General features: G+C 36.0%; 2 pseudogenes; both read right to left on the bottom strand.

Annotated features, from left to right (window-relative positions):
- Positions 1-239: 239 nt before the first annotated feature.
- On the bottom strand, positions 240-752 carry LOC138858868 (uncharacterized; annotated as a pseudogene).
- Positions 753-7105: 6353 nt separating this feature from the next.
- On the bottom strand, positions 7106-7706 carry LOC138858867 (uncharacterized; annotated as a pseudogene).
- Between the last annotated feature and the right edge of the window lie 8386 nt (positions 7707-16092).

Here is a 16092-nt window from a genome sequence, read left to right as displayed (position 1 = left end):
ATATGGGGAGTGGGTGGGGTTATCACCCGATTCCACCCGTTTCACACTATCGGTAGGAGTGCTACAAGGATTTGTCTTGAGTGAATTTGGTTATGATAGCTTTAGTAGTTTAGAAGAAATGCAATTTAACCCATAGGGTGATCTATTTTGAGTTTTCCTACTTTTTAAAGAAAAAAACACAGACAATTTTAATTTAATGGGGATTGTTTATTATTATTCGAAAGAACATTCTTTAGCATTTATTTTTTGAACATTATCTCTTTCAAATGTTGGCCGCGGCTACGTCTCAGATAGTCCCTCCGTTGAGTCCAAATTTCGGTGACTCGTTCGGGCATTTCGACTGGTAACTGGCGAATAACACGCGTGATGTTTTGCTCCAAGACCTTAACCGAAGCGGGATTGTCCGCATAGATTTTAGACTTTACATATCCCCACAGGAAAACGTCTAACGGCATGATATCCCAGGATATTGGTGGCTTAAAGTATTCTCTCAATAAACCCAATGATTGAAGCGATTCTTGGGAAGTGGCGCCGTCTTGTCGAAACCAAATGTCGATGAGATCAAGAGTTTCAATTTAAGGCTTCAAATAGCCGGTTAACATGGCGCGATAACGGTCGCCATTGACGGGGACTTTCTCACCGGCATCATTTTTGAAGAAATATGGAGCGATGATTCCACCAGCCCACAAACCACACCAAATCATTATTTTTTCTCCATGAAATGGCAGCTCTTGAATCTCTTTAGGATTATATTCGTCCCAAATGCAGCAATGTTTTTTGTTTATATACCCATAGAGCCAGAAATTGGCCTCATCGCAGAACAAAATACATCGGATCTTCTTGGAACTTTTCAACAACCCATAGACCGAAGAGAGTTCTTGCAAAAGCTGTATTTTGTACGGTTTCAATTCATGCTCTCGACTTAAAATGCGCCAAGTCGTTCCATACCTCATACAAGCAAATTTAAAATGTATTAATATTTTGTGAAATATCAGTGCAATCAGACGTGCTTGGTAAAGACATATTTTATTGGCAAATTTGTTTATCCAACTCCAAAAAAGCCAAAAAATATGTTATACTCATTCAGTTATTATTGCTGTTTTACATGATTGTTTTTAGTTTCTGAACTTGCCATATATTGGTAAAGTAAAAAGTTCGTTCGGTTTTTTTATTGATTTTTTAAAAGATGATAACTTTGTGTGCATTTGTCCGATTTAAGTCCAATGTGCGCCGTTTTGTTCGTAAACTTGTTGCCAACGAGATGCCAACTTCATCACTTGGTGCCAGGTCCGGACTATAAGGTGGGTGCATTAGAACCTCCCATCCGAGCTCCAGGAGCTTCTGGCGAGCCACCAAAGACGTGTGTGGCCTGGCGTTGTCCTGATGGAACACAATTCGGCCTCTGTTGATCAAAGATGGCCTCTTCTGAATGAGTGCTGCCTTCAAGCGGTCCAGTTGTTGGCAGTAGAGGGCCGAATTGAGCGTTTGGCAATAGGGGAGCAGCTCGTAGTAGATGATTCCTTGCCAATCCCACCAAACACACAGCAAAACCTTCCTGGCCGTCAATCCGGTCTTGGCCACCGTCTGGGCCGCTTCCCCGAGCTTTGACCACGACCGTTCGTGCTCGATGTTGTCGTAAGTGACCCATTTTTCATCGCCAGTCACAATCCGCTTCAGAAACGGGTCGATTTGGTTGCGATTTAGCAGCGATTCGCAGATGGAAATTCGGTCCATCATGTTTTTTTGCGTTAGTTCGTGTGGCACCCAAACATCGAGCTTCTTTTTGAATCCAAGGTTAGGCAAATGGTTCCAAACGGTTTTCTGGCTTATCTTTAGTTCCTCAGCAATTAAATAAGTGCTCACGGGATGGTCTGTTTCCACTATTTTCATGATTTTATCGCAATTTTCGACGACAGGCCTGCCGACGTGTGTTGCATCTTTGACATCGAAATTACCGGAACGGAACCTAGCAAACCACTTTTGTGCTACACGTTCATTTACAGTATCGAGCCCATAAACTAATTTAATTTTTTCAGTCGCTTTGGCTGCTTTTTCGCCTTGATCGAAGAAAAAGTGTAAAATACAGCGAATTTTCTCTTTGCTGGTGTCCATCTTTGACGAGCGCTCACAACGTACTTCGTCAATAAATCGAAAAACTGTCAAAGACAAACTTTTAGCGAATAAACACGTTTTCAGCGCCGTATAGTATGGACAATAACGCCATCTCTTAGATAAAAACCGAACGAACTTTTTACTTAACCTAATATTTAATTTACATTACGTTTAAGCTCAGAGTACATATCTTTTTTTACTCTTCAATAAATATGCTTGTGTTAATAAACATTATATATTATATGTTATTTGATAAGAAAAAACTCTTACTTGTGCTTGAAAAATTTTCATTTCCCTTTAACAAATTTTAATACGACCACGTTTTTTTCTGGAACCAATCTGCCGTATAAAAACAAAATAGGGTGTATCGCTAATTTTACTAAGTATTAAAGCCACCCGGAAGTTTGAAAATCTTTTATTAGGTATATATATAATAGTATTGACACGATTTTATCTATTTTTGGCAATACCACATATTCTTAACAGGAATAGGTGCTCTCTGAGTTTTATTAAGGTACCTCACATACCATGACCAATATACGAGTATATGGAGTAAAGTTAGCAGTATGTTTAAAAGGCTTGATATTAGGTATATGGGGCTAGGGCGAGTTTCGACCCAGTTCATTTTCAGCACAAAGGTTCACCGTTATTAGAAAACACGTTTACAAACTTTTATTAAGATAACTCACATATTGACCAGTATATGCGGAATGAAGTCAATCGCAAGCTCTCAAATCTTTAGATTAAGTATAAGGGGGCTAAAGGAAATATTTACCCAATTCAACACTTTTTTTTAACAATTAGACATACCATTATCAGGAAAGGACCGAATTTCAATAATATATCTTCCTTCTCGGTGACTTTATACCGTATACATCGGCCACTATGTGAGTTCTCTCAATGACAGTGAGAGAGCATGTTTTACTCATAACAGTGTATCTTTATGCCTAAAATGAACAAAATCGGGTGAAAACTTGATCTAGACTCTATATAATTAAAGTATAAATTTCCGAAGATCCGGCATCATATATAGTACAGTATAGTAGTATAGAGTATACCTGAGTAATGTCAAAAGTTTGTGCAATTAGCCCAACCCTTTCTCTATTGTTGGCACATAATGGGATTAAAATTAATAACGATTAAAATATGGTAAAAAAAACTAAGTGTGTACATAACCGTCAATATTAAGTAATAAGATTCCACATTTGATTGTTATCCATTCACGACTTCGTCCAAAGATGAATATTGAATTCACCGTCTTTGATCCTTGTAAGTTGCAAAAGTATCAAATATTTGGTTACAACCGAACCCTTCCTTACTTGTTCTTAATTAGAATCGTTCAACGGGACTAGCAGCACAAGTGTGTGACCCCGCGCTTGCATAGCCTCTGACATATGAGTTACAAATGAACATATGTTAAGAGTTATGGAAAAACACATAAAATGTACACTTGATATAACTACATACATATTAGATGAACTATTGTTGAAATTGTATCCATAAAAATAAAATAATTAAAAATCAAAAATACAGAAAATCTTCTAAAATAATATTGAATTGGATAAATAAATAATTATTAAACATATTCATTATAATTATATGCCAAAATTAGATAGTAAGCAATTATTGTAACTAGATTTAGTATCAACCTAAGTTATAAAACCAAAAAAAATACTATGTTTTTGGACATAATCAGCGTCACCTTGCTGTAATTAAACTTTGTAGCTGTTTCTTTTTAAAAACCCGTTCATGACAACAAAATACGCTCACAGTAAGTAATTGCTAATATAATTCTGCGAATCTGTAGCGAACGAGGAGTTGACCGCACCCTACAAGATAGAGCATAAATGAAACAAGTCAGGAAGGGCCAAGTTCAGGTGTAACTGAACATTTTGTACTCCCGAAATTAAAAAAAAAAACAAGTAAGGAAGGGCTAAGTTCGGATGTAACCGAACATTTTATACCCTCGCGAAGTCAAATGGTATACTCGTTTGAGATTTCTTTGTGGATTGACTAAAATTTTCGGTAGAAGGTCAACTATAGGCACTGGGGTCCACATATTTAGTACTTAGGGGCTTGAACAGTTTTGGTTCGATTTAGACAATTTTTGATCATAACGTGGCATACTTTAAACGTATTATTCACGCAAAGTTTTTCCCCGATATAATCATTGTTCCTTCATATGCATAGTGGAAAGTGCAACAATCAGATAGAATTGAAAATGGTGTTGTACGGGAAATAGGCGTGGTTGTAGTCCGATGTCTCCCATTTGCGCACTATAAAATAGAAATATGAAAAGAACGTTATGCACCGAATTTGGTTGAAATCGGTTAAGCAGATCCCAAGATATGGATTTTTATCTAAAAGTGGGCGGTGCCACGCCCACTGACTAATTTTGAACGCGGTTCCTATAAAGTCATCTCATACCATCCCATAGATAAAATTTAATGTCTCTGGCGTATTTAGTGCTTGGTTTATCGCGCTTTTAGTATTTTTTAACAGTACCGTTATATGGGGAGTGGGCGGGCTTGTCACCCGATTTCACCCATTTCACCCATTTTCACACCGTAGGTAGAGGTGCTAAAAACATTTGCTGCCAGTGAATTTTGTTATTATAGCTTTAATAGTTTAGGAGATATGCACATTAAATCTATTAGGGGCGGGACCACGTCCACTTCAAAAAAAAATTTAACTGCGCGTGCCCTTCCCTAGTGTGATCCTGCGTACCAAATAACAGTCTTGTATCTTATTGCGGAGCTTAGTTATGGCAATTTATTTGTTTTGATTAATGGGGTTTTGTGGGCGTGGCAGTGGTCCGATTACGCCCATCTGCAACACCAACCGTCTTATGGTACCATGTGTACCAAGTTTCATAAAGATATCTCAATTTTTACTGAAGTTACAGCTTGATCATTTATATATACATAACCCTATATCTAACTCGATTAGTTTTAGGTGATACAAACAACCGTTAGGTGAACAAAACTATTATACTCTGTAGCAACATGTTGCGAGAGTATAAAAAACGACAATCATTATAAGCAGTGTATGGGAATTGGGCGTAGTATTAACCCGATTTTATCAATGTTTGGCATTATCACATACTACTAACATGCCATATACTAAGAATATGCTCCCGAGGTTTATTAAGGTACACTTACCATCACCAATATATGTACATGAAGCCAGCAGGATGTTTGAAAATCGTGATATTATGTTAGTTATATGGGGAATAGGTCCATATTTCACCTAATTTTATCCATTTTAGACAAAAAGATACACTTTTATTAGAGAAACACGCTCTTTCATTTTTGATAATAATAACCCAACGATTACCCTCCTCCTAGCCGAGTCAGAAAAGGCAACAGAGTTTTTTAAGTATTGAGATCTAAAACTGCTCAGCTACAGAAACAAAAATTTCAACAGCTAAGATTTATATTGTAGTTACGAGATAATAAATTATTACATTTTCATTTATTAAGAGAAAACAATAAAGTCTTTGTTAATTTTGAAAAGTGAGTCAGCTAAGTCAAATGTGCTGAATGAGAATTAAAATTATGGCATATACGGCGGAATAGTTCGTTTAGTTCAAAATTTGATCTACAGGATTTTAACAGTAAAGGGCTTAACTGCCTCGAAAAGCGAACCGGGATATTAAATTTAATTTCAGCCAAGAGAAAAGAACTGCTAACTGCTCCGTTCAAGATTTCACTAAGAATATTACGCCAAGCATTTCCCTACGACTAGAAAGTGTAGGTAGATTAATAAGTTTTAAATGAATAGTGTATGGAGGTAGACTTACCCTACAATTCCATCGGAAATGCGCTAAGGCGAAAAGTAAAAATTGTTTTTGAACAGACTCTAACTTGTCAGAATGGATGTTGAATGATGAATATGGTGTTTTATTACATAAGAAGAGGGGTGCACAGATCTACGGTAAAAGCACATCGTCTTACATTTATTGAGATTCAATGGCAAATCATTTCTATCACACCATGCAACCAAATTGTTTAGGTCTGTTTGCAACAGACACCTTTCCTCAGTTGAAGTGTATGATTTATATGAAGAATATAGCGTTTTAGCAGTTTTAGATGCACTGAGACAAAATGAAACCAAAAGCTGACTCGGCACCAAAAATTTAAACTTTTAGATAATGCACAAAACTTTAATACTTAGCGTGCAACTCAGAGTGAAATCACTAAATGTTGTATTAAATCACTAAAAAAATTAATTAAAATTGAAGAATTTTGTAAAATAAAACACAAAAGTTCACAGCCAAAAAATTACAGCTTGAAATATTGCCACCTTTTTCACTGAGATAACTCACATATTTGGCCGATATGTGCGGTATATAGTTCCGGAAGTTCGAAAATCTTTATATTATTAGGTATTTGGGGGCTAAGGGAAGTATTGACACGATTCAACCCATTTTGGACATACGGACGTTCTATTATCAGAATCCTCTCTGAATTTATATTATACATCACACGCTTGAACAGTTTTGGTTCGATTTGGACAATTTTTAGTAATTATCTAGAATACTTTAAAGGCACTATTCGTAGAAAGTTTTATGCGGTTATATTAATTGCTTCTTGATTTGTTAACCGAAAAGTGAAGGAATCAGATGGTATTTAAAATTGCGTTGTATGTGAAGTAGGCGTGGTTGTAGTCCGATTTTCCCAATTTTAGCATTATACTATTGGAATATGCGAAGAATACCATATACCGAGTTTGGGTTTCCCCCTAAAGGTGACTAATTTTTGTATTGGCTTTTATAAAGCTTATCTGTACTATTTATTTAATAAGTTAACGCACTTTTAGTTAGTTTTAATCAAAACCGTTATATGGGGAGTGGGTGGGGTTATCACCCGATTCCACCCGTTTCACACTATCGGTAGGAGTGCTACAAGGATTTGTCTTGAGTGAATTTGGTTATGATAGCTTTAGTAGTTTAGAAGAAATGCAATTTAACCCATAGGGTGATCTATTTTGAGGTTTCCTACTTTTTAAAGAAAAAAACACAGACAATTTTAATTTAATGGGGATTGTTTATTATTATTCGAAAGAACATTCTTTAGCATTTATTTTTTGAACATTATCTCTTTCAAATGTTGGCCGCGGCTACGTCTCAGATAGTCCCTCCGTTGAGTCCAAATTTCGGTGACTCGTTCGGGCATTTCGACTGGTAACTGGCGAATAACACGCGTGATGTTTTGCTCCAAGACCTTAATCGAAGCGGGATTGTCCGCATAGATTTTAGACTTTACATATCCCCACAGGAAAACGTCTAACGGCATGATATCCCAGGATATTGGTGGCTTAAAGTATTCTCTCAATAAACCCAATGATTGAAGCGATTCTTGGGAAGTGGCGCCGTCTTGTCGAAACCAAATGTCGATGAGATCAAGAGTTTCAATTTAAGGCTTCAAATAGCCGGTTAACATGGCGCGATAACGGTCACCATTGACGGGGACTTTCTCACCGGCATCATTTTTGAAGAAATATGGAGCGATGATTCCACCAGCCCACAAACCACACCAAATCATTATTTTTTCTCCATGAAATGGCAGCTCTTGAATCTCTTTAGGATTATATTCGTCCCAAATGCAGCAATGTTTTTTGTTTATATACCCATAGAGCCAGAAATGGGCCTCATCGCAGAGCAAAATACATCGGATCTTCTTGGAACTTTTCAACAACCCATAGAGCGAAGAGAGTTCTTGCAAAAGCAGTATTTTTACGGTTTCAATTCATGCTCTCGACTTAAAATGCGCCAAGTCGTTCCATACCTCATATAAGCAAATTTAAAATGTATTAATATTTTGTGAAATATCAGTGCAATCAGACGTGCTTGGTAAAGACATATTTTATTGGCAAATTTGTTTATCCAACTCCAAAAAAGCCAAAAAATATGTTATATTCATTCAGTTATTATTGCTGTTTTACATGATTGTTTTTAGTTTCTGAACTTGCCATATATTGGTAAAGTAAAAAGTTCGCTCGGTTTTTTTTATTGATTTTTTAAAAGATGATAACTTTGTGTGCATTTGTCCGATTTAAGTCCAATGTGCGCCGTTTTGTTCGTAAACTTGTTGCCAACGAGATGCCAACTTCATCACTTGGTGCCAGGTCCGGACTATAAGGTGGGTGCATTAGAACCTCCCATCCGAGCTCCAGGAGCTTCTGGCGAGTCACCAAAGACGTGTGTGGCCTGGCGTTGTCCTGATGGAACACAATTCGGCCTCTGTTGATCAAAGATGGCCTCTTCTGAATGAGTGCTGCCTTCAAGCGGTCCAGTTGTTGGCAGTAGAGGGCCGATTTGAGCGTTTGGCAATAGGGGAGCAGCTCGTAGAAGATGATTCCTTGCCAATCCCACCAAACACACAGCAAAACCTTCCTGGCCGTCAATCCGGTCTTGGCCACCGTCTGGGCCGCTTCCCCGAGCTTTGACCACGACCGTTTGCGCTCGATGTTGTCGTAAGTGACCCATTTTTCATCGCCAGTCACAATCCGCTTCAGAAACGGGTCGATTTTGTTGCGATTTAGCAGCGATTCGCAGATGGAAATTCGGTCCATCATGTTTTTTTGCGTTAGTTCGTGTGGCACCCAAACATCGAGCTTCTTTTTGAATCCAAGGTTAGACAAATGGTTCCAAACGGTTTTCTGGCTTATCTTTAGTTCCTCAGCAATTAAATAAGTGCTCACGTGATGGTCTGTTTCCACTATTTTCATGATTTTATCGCAATTTTCGACGACAGGCCTGCCGACGTGTGTTGCATCTTTGACATCGAAATTACCGGAACGGAACCTAGCAAACCACTTTTGAGCTACACGTTCATTTACAGTATCGAGCCCATAAACTTATTTAATTTTTTCAGTCGCTTTGGCTGCTTTTTCGCCTTGATCGAAGAAAAATTGTAAAATACAGCGAATTTTCTCTTTGCTGGTGTCCATCTTTGACGAGCGCTCACAACGTACTTCGTCAATAAATCGAAAAACTGTCAAAGACAAACTTTTAGCAAATAAACACGTTTTCAGCGCCGTATAGTATGGACAATAACGCCATCTCTTAGATAAAAACCGAACGAACTTTTTACTTAACCTAATATTTAATTTACATTACGTTTAAGCTCGGAGTACATATCTTTTTTTACTCTTCAATACATATGCTTGTGTTAATAAACATTATATATTATATGTTATTTGATAAGAAAAAACTCTTACTTGTGCTTGAAAAATTTTCATTTCCCTTTAACAAATTTTAATACGACCACGTTTTTTTCTGGAACCAATCTGCCGTGTAAAAACCAAATAGGGTGTATCGTATATCCAATATTACACCTTCAGCTAATTTTACTAAGTATTAAAGCCACCCGGAAGTTTGAAAATCTTTTATTAGGTATATATATAATAGTATTGACACGATTTTATCTATTTTTGGCAATACCACATATTGTTAACAGGAATAGGTGCTCTCTGAGTTCTATTAAGGTACCTCACATACCATGACCAATATACGAGTATATGGAGTAAAGTTAGCAGTATGTTTGAAAGGCTTGATATTAGGTATATGGGGCTAGGGCGAGTTTCGACCCAGTTCATTTTCAGCACAAAGGTTCACCGTTATTAGAAAACACGTTTACAAACTTTTATTAAGATAACTCACATATTGACCAGTATATGCGGAATGAAGTCAATCGCAAGCTCTCAAATCTTTAGATTAAGTATAAGGGGGCTAAAGGAAATATTTACCCAATTCAACACTTTTTTTTAACAATTAGACATACCATTATCAGGAAAGGACCGAATTTCAATAATATATCTTCCTTCTCGGTGACTTTATACCGTATACATCGGCCACTATGTGAGTTCTCTCAATGACAGTGAGAGAGCATGTTTTACTCATAACAGTGTATCTTTATGCCTAAAATGAACAAAATCGGGTGAAAACTTGATCTAGACTCTATATAATTAAAGTATAAATTTCCGAAGATCCGGCATCATATATAGTACAGTATAGTAGTATAGAGTATACCTGAGTAATGTCAAAAGTTTGTGCAATTAGCCCAACCCTTTCTCTATTGTTGGCACATAATGGGATTAAAATTAATAACGATTAAAATATGGTAAAAAAAACTAAGTGTGTACATAACCGTCAATATTAAGTAATAAGATTCCACATTTGATTGTTATCCATTCACGACTTCGTCCAAAGATGAATATTGAATTCACCGTCTTTGATCCTTGTAAGTTGCAAAAGTATCAAATATTTGGTTACAACCGAACCCTTCCTTACTTGTTCTTAATTAGAATCGTTCAACGGGACTAGCAGCACAAGTGTGTGACCCCGCGCTTGCATAGCCTCTGACATATGAGTTACAAATGAACATATGTTAAGAGTTATGGAAAAACACATAAAATGTACACTTGATATAACTACATACATATTAGATGAACTATTGTTGAAATTGTATCCATAAAAATAAAATAATTAAAAATCAAAAATACAGAAAATCTTCTAAAATAATATTGAATTGGATAAATAAATAATTATTAAACATATTCATTATAATTATATGCCAAAATTAGATAGTAAGCAATTATTGTAACTAGATTTAGTATCAACCTAAGTTATAAAACCAAAAAAAATACTATGTTTTTGGACATAATCAGCGTCACCTTGCTGTAATTAAACTTTGTAGCTGTTTCTTTTTAAAAACCCGTTCATGACAACAAAATACGCTCACAGTAAGTAATTGCTAATATAATTCTGCGAATCTGTAGCGAACGAGGAGTTGACCGCACCCTACAAGATAGAGCATAAATGAAACAAGTCAGGAAGGGCCAAGTTCAGGTGTAACTGAACATTTTGTACTCCCGAAATTAAAAAAAAAAAAAGTAAGGAAGGGCTAAGTTCGGATGTAACCGAACATTTTATACCCTCGCGAAGTCAAATGGTATACTCGTTTGAGATTTCTTTGTGGATTGACTAAAATTTTCGGTAGAAGGTCAACTATAGGCACTGGGGTCCACATATTTAGTACTTAGGGGCTTGAACAGTTTTGGTTCGATTTAGACAATTTTTGATCATAACGTGGCATACTTTAAACGTATTATTCACGCAAAGTTTTTCCCCGATATAATCATTGTTCCTTGATATGCATAGTGGAAAGTGCAACAATCAGATAGAATTGAAAATGGTGTTGTACGGGAAATAGGCGTGGTTGTAGTCCGATGTCTCCCATTTGCGCACTATAAAATAGAAATATGAAAAGAACGTTATGCACCGAATTTGGTTGAAATCGGTTAAGCAGATCCCAAGATATGGATTTTTATCTAAAAGTGGGCGGTGCCACGCCCACTGACTAATTTTGAACGCGGTTCCTATAAAGTCATCTCATACCATCCCATAGATAAAATTTAATGTCTCTGGCGTATTTAGTGCTTGGTTTATCGCGCTTTTAGTATTTTTTAACAGTACCGTTATATGGGGAGTGGGCGGGCTTGTCACCCGATTTCACCCATTTTCACACCGTAGGTAGAGGTGCTAAAAACATTTGCTGCCAGTGAATTTTGTTATTATAGCTTTAATAGTTTAGGAGATATGCACATTAAATCTATTAGGGGCGGGACCACGTCCACTTCAAAAAAAAATTTAACTGCGCGTGCCCTTCCCTAGTGTGATCCTGTGTACCAAATAACAGTCTTGTATCTTATTGCGGAGCTTAGTTATGGCAATTTATTTGTTTTGATTAATGGGGTTTTGTGGGCGTGGCAGTGGTCCGATTACGCCCATCTGCAACACCAACCGTCTTATGGTACCATGTGTACCAAGTTTCATAAAGATATCTCAATTTTTACTGAAGTTACAGCTTGCACGGACGGACGGACAGACAGTCAACCGCATTTCAACTCGTCTGTTCATCCTGATCATTTATATATACATAACCCTATATCTAACTCGATTAGTTTTAGGTGATACAAACAACCGTTAGGTGAACAAAACTATTATACTCTGTAGCAACATGTTGCGAGAGTATAAAAAACGACAATCATTATAAGCAGTGTATGGGAATTGGGCGTAGTATTAACCCGATTTTATCAATGTTTGGCATTATCACATACTACTAACATGCCATATACTAAGAATATGCTCCCGAGGTTTATTAAGGTACACTTACCATCACCAAAATATGTACATGAAGCCAGCAGGATGTTTGAAAATCGTGATATTATGTTAGTTATATGGGGCCTAGGTCAAGATTTCACCTAATTTTATCCATTTTAGACAAAAAGATACACTTTTATTAGAGAAACAAGCTGTTTCATTTTTGATAATAATAACCCAACGATTACCCTCCTCCTAGCCGAGTCAGAAAAGGCAACAGAGTTTTTTAAGTATTGAGATCTAAAACTGCTCAGCTACAGAAACAAAAATTTCAACAGCTAAGATTTATATTGTAGTTACGAGATAATAAATTATTACATTTTCATTTATTAAGAGAAAACAATAAAGTCTTTGTTAATTTTGAAAAGTGAGTCAGCTAAGTCAAATGTGCTGAATGAGAATTAAAATTATGGCATATACGGCGGAATAGTTCGTTTAGTTCAAAATTTGATCTACAGGATTTTAACAGTAAAGGGCTTAACTGCCTCGAAAAGCGAACCGGGATATTAAATTTAATTTCAGCCAAGAGAAAAGAACTGCTAACTGCTCCGTTCAAGATTTCACTAAGAATATTACGCCAAGCATTTCCCTACGACTAGAAAGTGTAGGTAGATTAATAAGTTTTAAATGAATAGTGTATGGAGGTAGACTTACCCTACAATTCCATCGGAAATGCGCTAAGGCGAAAAGTAAAAATTGTTTTTGAACAGACTCTAACTTGTCAGAATGGATGTTGAATGATGAATATGGTGTTTTATTACATAAGAAGAGGGGTGCACAGATCTACGGTAAAAGCACATCGTCTTACATTTATTGAGATTCAATGGCAAATCATTTCTATCACACCATGCAACCAAATTGTTTAGGTCTGTTTGCAACAGACACCTTTCCTCAGTTGAAGTGTATGATTTATATGAAGAATATAGCGTTTTAGCAGTTTTAGATGCACTGAGACAAAATGAAACCAAAAGCTGACTCGGCACCAAAAATTTAAACTTTTAGATAATGCACAAAACTTTAATACTTAGCGTGCAACTCAGAGTGAAATCACTAAATGTTGTATTAAATCACTAAAAAAATTAATTAAAATTGAAGAATTTTGTAAAATAAAACACAAAAGTTCGCAGCCAAAAAATTACAGCTTGAAATATTGCCACCTTTTTCACTGAGATAACTCACATATTTGGCCGATATGTGCGGTATATAGTTCCGGAAGTTCGAAAATCTTTATATTATTAGGTATTTGGGGGCTAAGGGAAGTATTGACACGATTCAACCCATTTTGGACATACGAACGTTCTATTATCAGAATCCTCTCTGAATTTATATTATACATCACACGCTTGAACAGTTTTGGTTCGATTTGGACAATTTTTAGTAATTATCTGGAATACTTTAAAGGCACTATTCGTAGAAAGTTTTATGCGGTTATATTAATTGCTTCTTGATTTGTTAACCGAAAAGTGAAGGAATCAGATGGTATTTAAAATTGCGTTGTATGTGAAGTAGGCGTGGTTGTAGTCCGATTTTCCCAATTTTCGCATTATACTATTGGAATATGCGAAGAATACCATATACCGAGTTTGGGTTTCCCCCTAAAGGTGACTAATTTTTGTATTGGCTTTTATAAAGCTTATCTGTACTATTTATTTAATAAGTTAACGCACTTTTAGTTAGTTTTAATCAAAACCGTTATATGGGGAGTGGGTGGGGTTATCACCCGATTCCACCCGTTTCACACTATCGGTAGGAGTGCTACAAGGATTTGTCTTGAGTGAATTTGGTTATGATAGCTTTAGTAGTTTAGAAATGCAATTTAACCCATAGGGTGATCTATTTTGAGGTTTCCTACTTGTTCAAATGAGATAAGCCACCCCTACATATACACACCACTCTACTTGTGTAAAACTGGCACACCCTAATGAAACACACCACACCGGACTCAACATTTGAGAACACTACACATGATGACACCACCACACTCAACCTCTGAGTACAACATGCACGAAGACACCTAACAAAAAGGACGGGATCATCGCTAAACACCATTCGCTTATTAGACCGCTAATACAGCGATCCTAGACTTTTTCGCAAAAACATTCGTTTTCGTCTACGGGCCTGAGCGCCACATCAAGCTTAAACATTCGAATCTAAGCCACGTCAACTTCTTTTTTCCGAGTACGAGTTTCAACGACCCTTTTCCGGATTCCCCTTGGATTGGATTGGATAAATTTAAATTTGTTTCGGTTGAAATGATTAGTGAACCTAAATGGTTAACTAAATAAACAGAAAAAAGTGTACACAACAAGCGTATTTTCCTTTTAGTTGTTCGTAGTGTTAAGTCATAAAAGCTCACAAAAAGCGGTTAGCCCAATATATTTTATACAAATTTGTTCATGGTCCTTCGAGCCTCACAGAAAGGCACTATTGGAAAAACAAAACAAAAAAAAACATAATAACTTACACATATAAAAATATACAAAGTGCGGTGATTAAATAAAATAAAAAAATGTAGTGACGCAAAAAGAACAGAACAAAAGTGGCAAAGCAAACGGGTGCAGTGACATAAAAATATGCATATGTACATACATACATACATACATGTGTGCAAGCAAAATTGTTCAAAAACCCAAAAACCCAATTCGGGCGCGAAATATTAAAATACCTAGTAAACATACATAAATACCAACAATTTATACGGGCGCACATTTAAAACAAAAGATAAAAACAAGAGCAACACTCACTAAAACCAGGCACAACTGGAAGTAGAGGAAAAGGAATTGACAACAAAGGAACACACACTCGTACATACATATATTATCCCCTCAAAAAACCCTTGAGGGAGCATAAAGTGAGTCGTATCTTTTCCTATTTCATGTCGTCATGCATTTATGTATGTTAAAGGTTACAGTTGATTAGTAAACATAAAATTGTAACAAAAAAAAAAAAAAAAAAAAAAAAAAAAAAAAAAAAGAAGTAATAAATAAACTCCTTATAAGCTTACCTTTGTGTATTCCAACACACCTATTAACAAACACAAAAAACAAATTCAAGTACATATACTTGCACATTTCTCAAGCAATACCCCTTATCTTAAAAAAAAAAAAAAAAAAAAAACAATAAGCAGGATTGCATAAAATACGTAAGCAAAAGACCAAATCAAAATTATAAAATATAAAAGGAAAACAAAGAGAAAAAACAAACCTAACATACATATATGCATACCTATTATATCTATACTTACTTTAATATAAGTACATATAAACATAATTGCGTAAGGGATAATACCTGCACATTATTCACTTCGCTTTCGCGCTCTCTTCGCAGTGCGAACATACGTATTTATACATACGGCATATAATCTATGCCTATGCTTATATACCCTATATACATTGGGTCAATTACACATTGAAAATTTACAATATAAAAAGTTGTAAAATTGCATGAAAAATAAAACAATAAACGTTGTGGAAAAATTAACACTACTACAATTGCTTGTAGATATCAAAAAATTAAAAATAATAAATAATTTATTAAAAACAAAAATAAACATATTTTTAAAGTCCACATTGGCATACACCCCGCAATACCCCTTGTAACAAACAAGCAGGATTGCGTACACAAAAGTAAAAGCAAATTGATCTCTACAACGAGCTCTCAATTGCATTAGAAAATATACATACATACGCACAAACAATCCGTGCATACTTATGTACAAAGTGTATTGATCTCTTCAACGAGCTCTCAATTTCACGAGCACATAAATATATACTAACAAGTCCGTGTATTAGGGTGTACCTAAATACATCAAC

The sequence above is a fragment of the Bactrocera oleae genome, chromosome 2 (genome assembly GCF_042242935.1).
Source record: "Bactrocera oleae isolate idBacOlea1 chromosome 2, idBacOlea1, whole genome shotgun sequence".
Classification (NCBI taxonomy): domain Eukaryota; kingdom Metazoa; phylum Arthropoda; class Insecta; order Diptera; family Tephritidae; genus Bactrocera; species Bactrocera oleae.
Note: the sequence above shows the minus strand (reverse complement) of the source record. Positions and strands in the feature narration are given on the sequence as shown.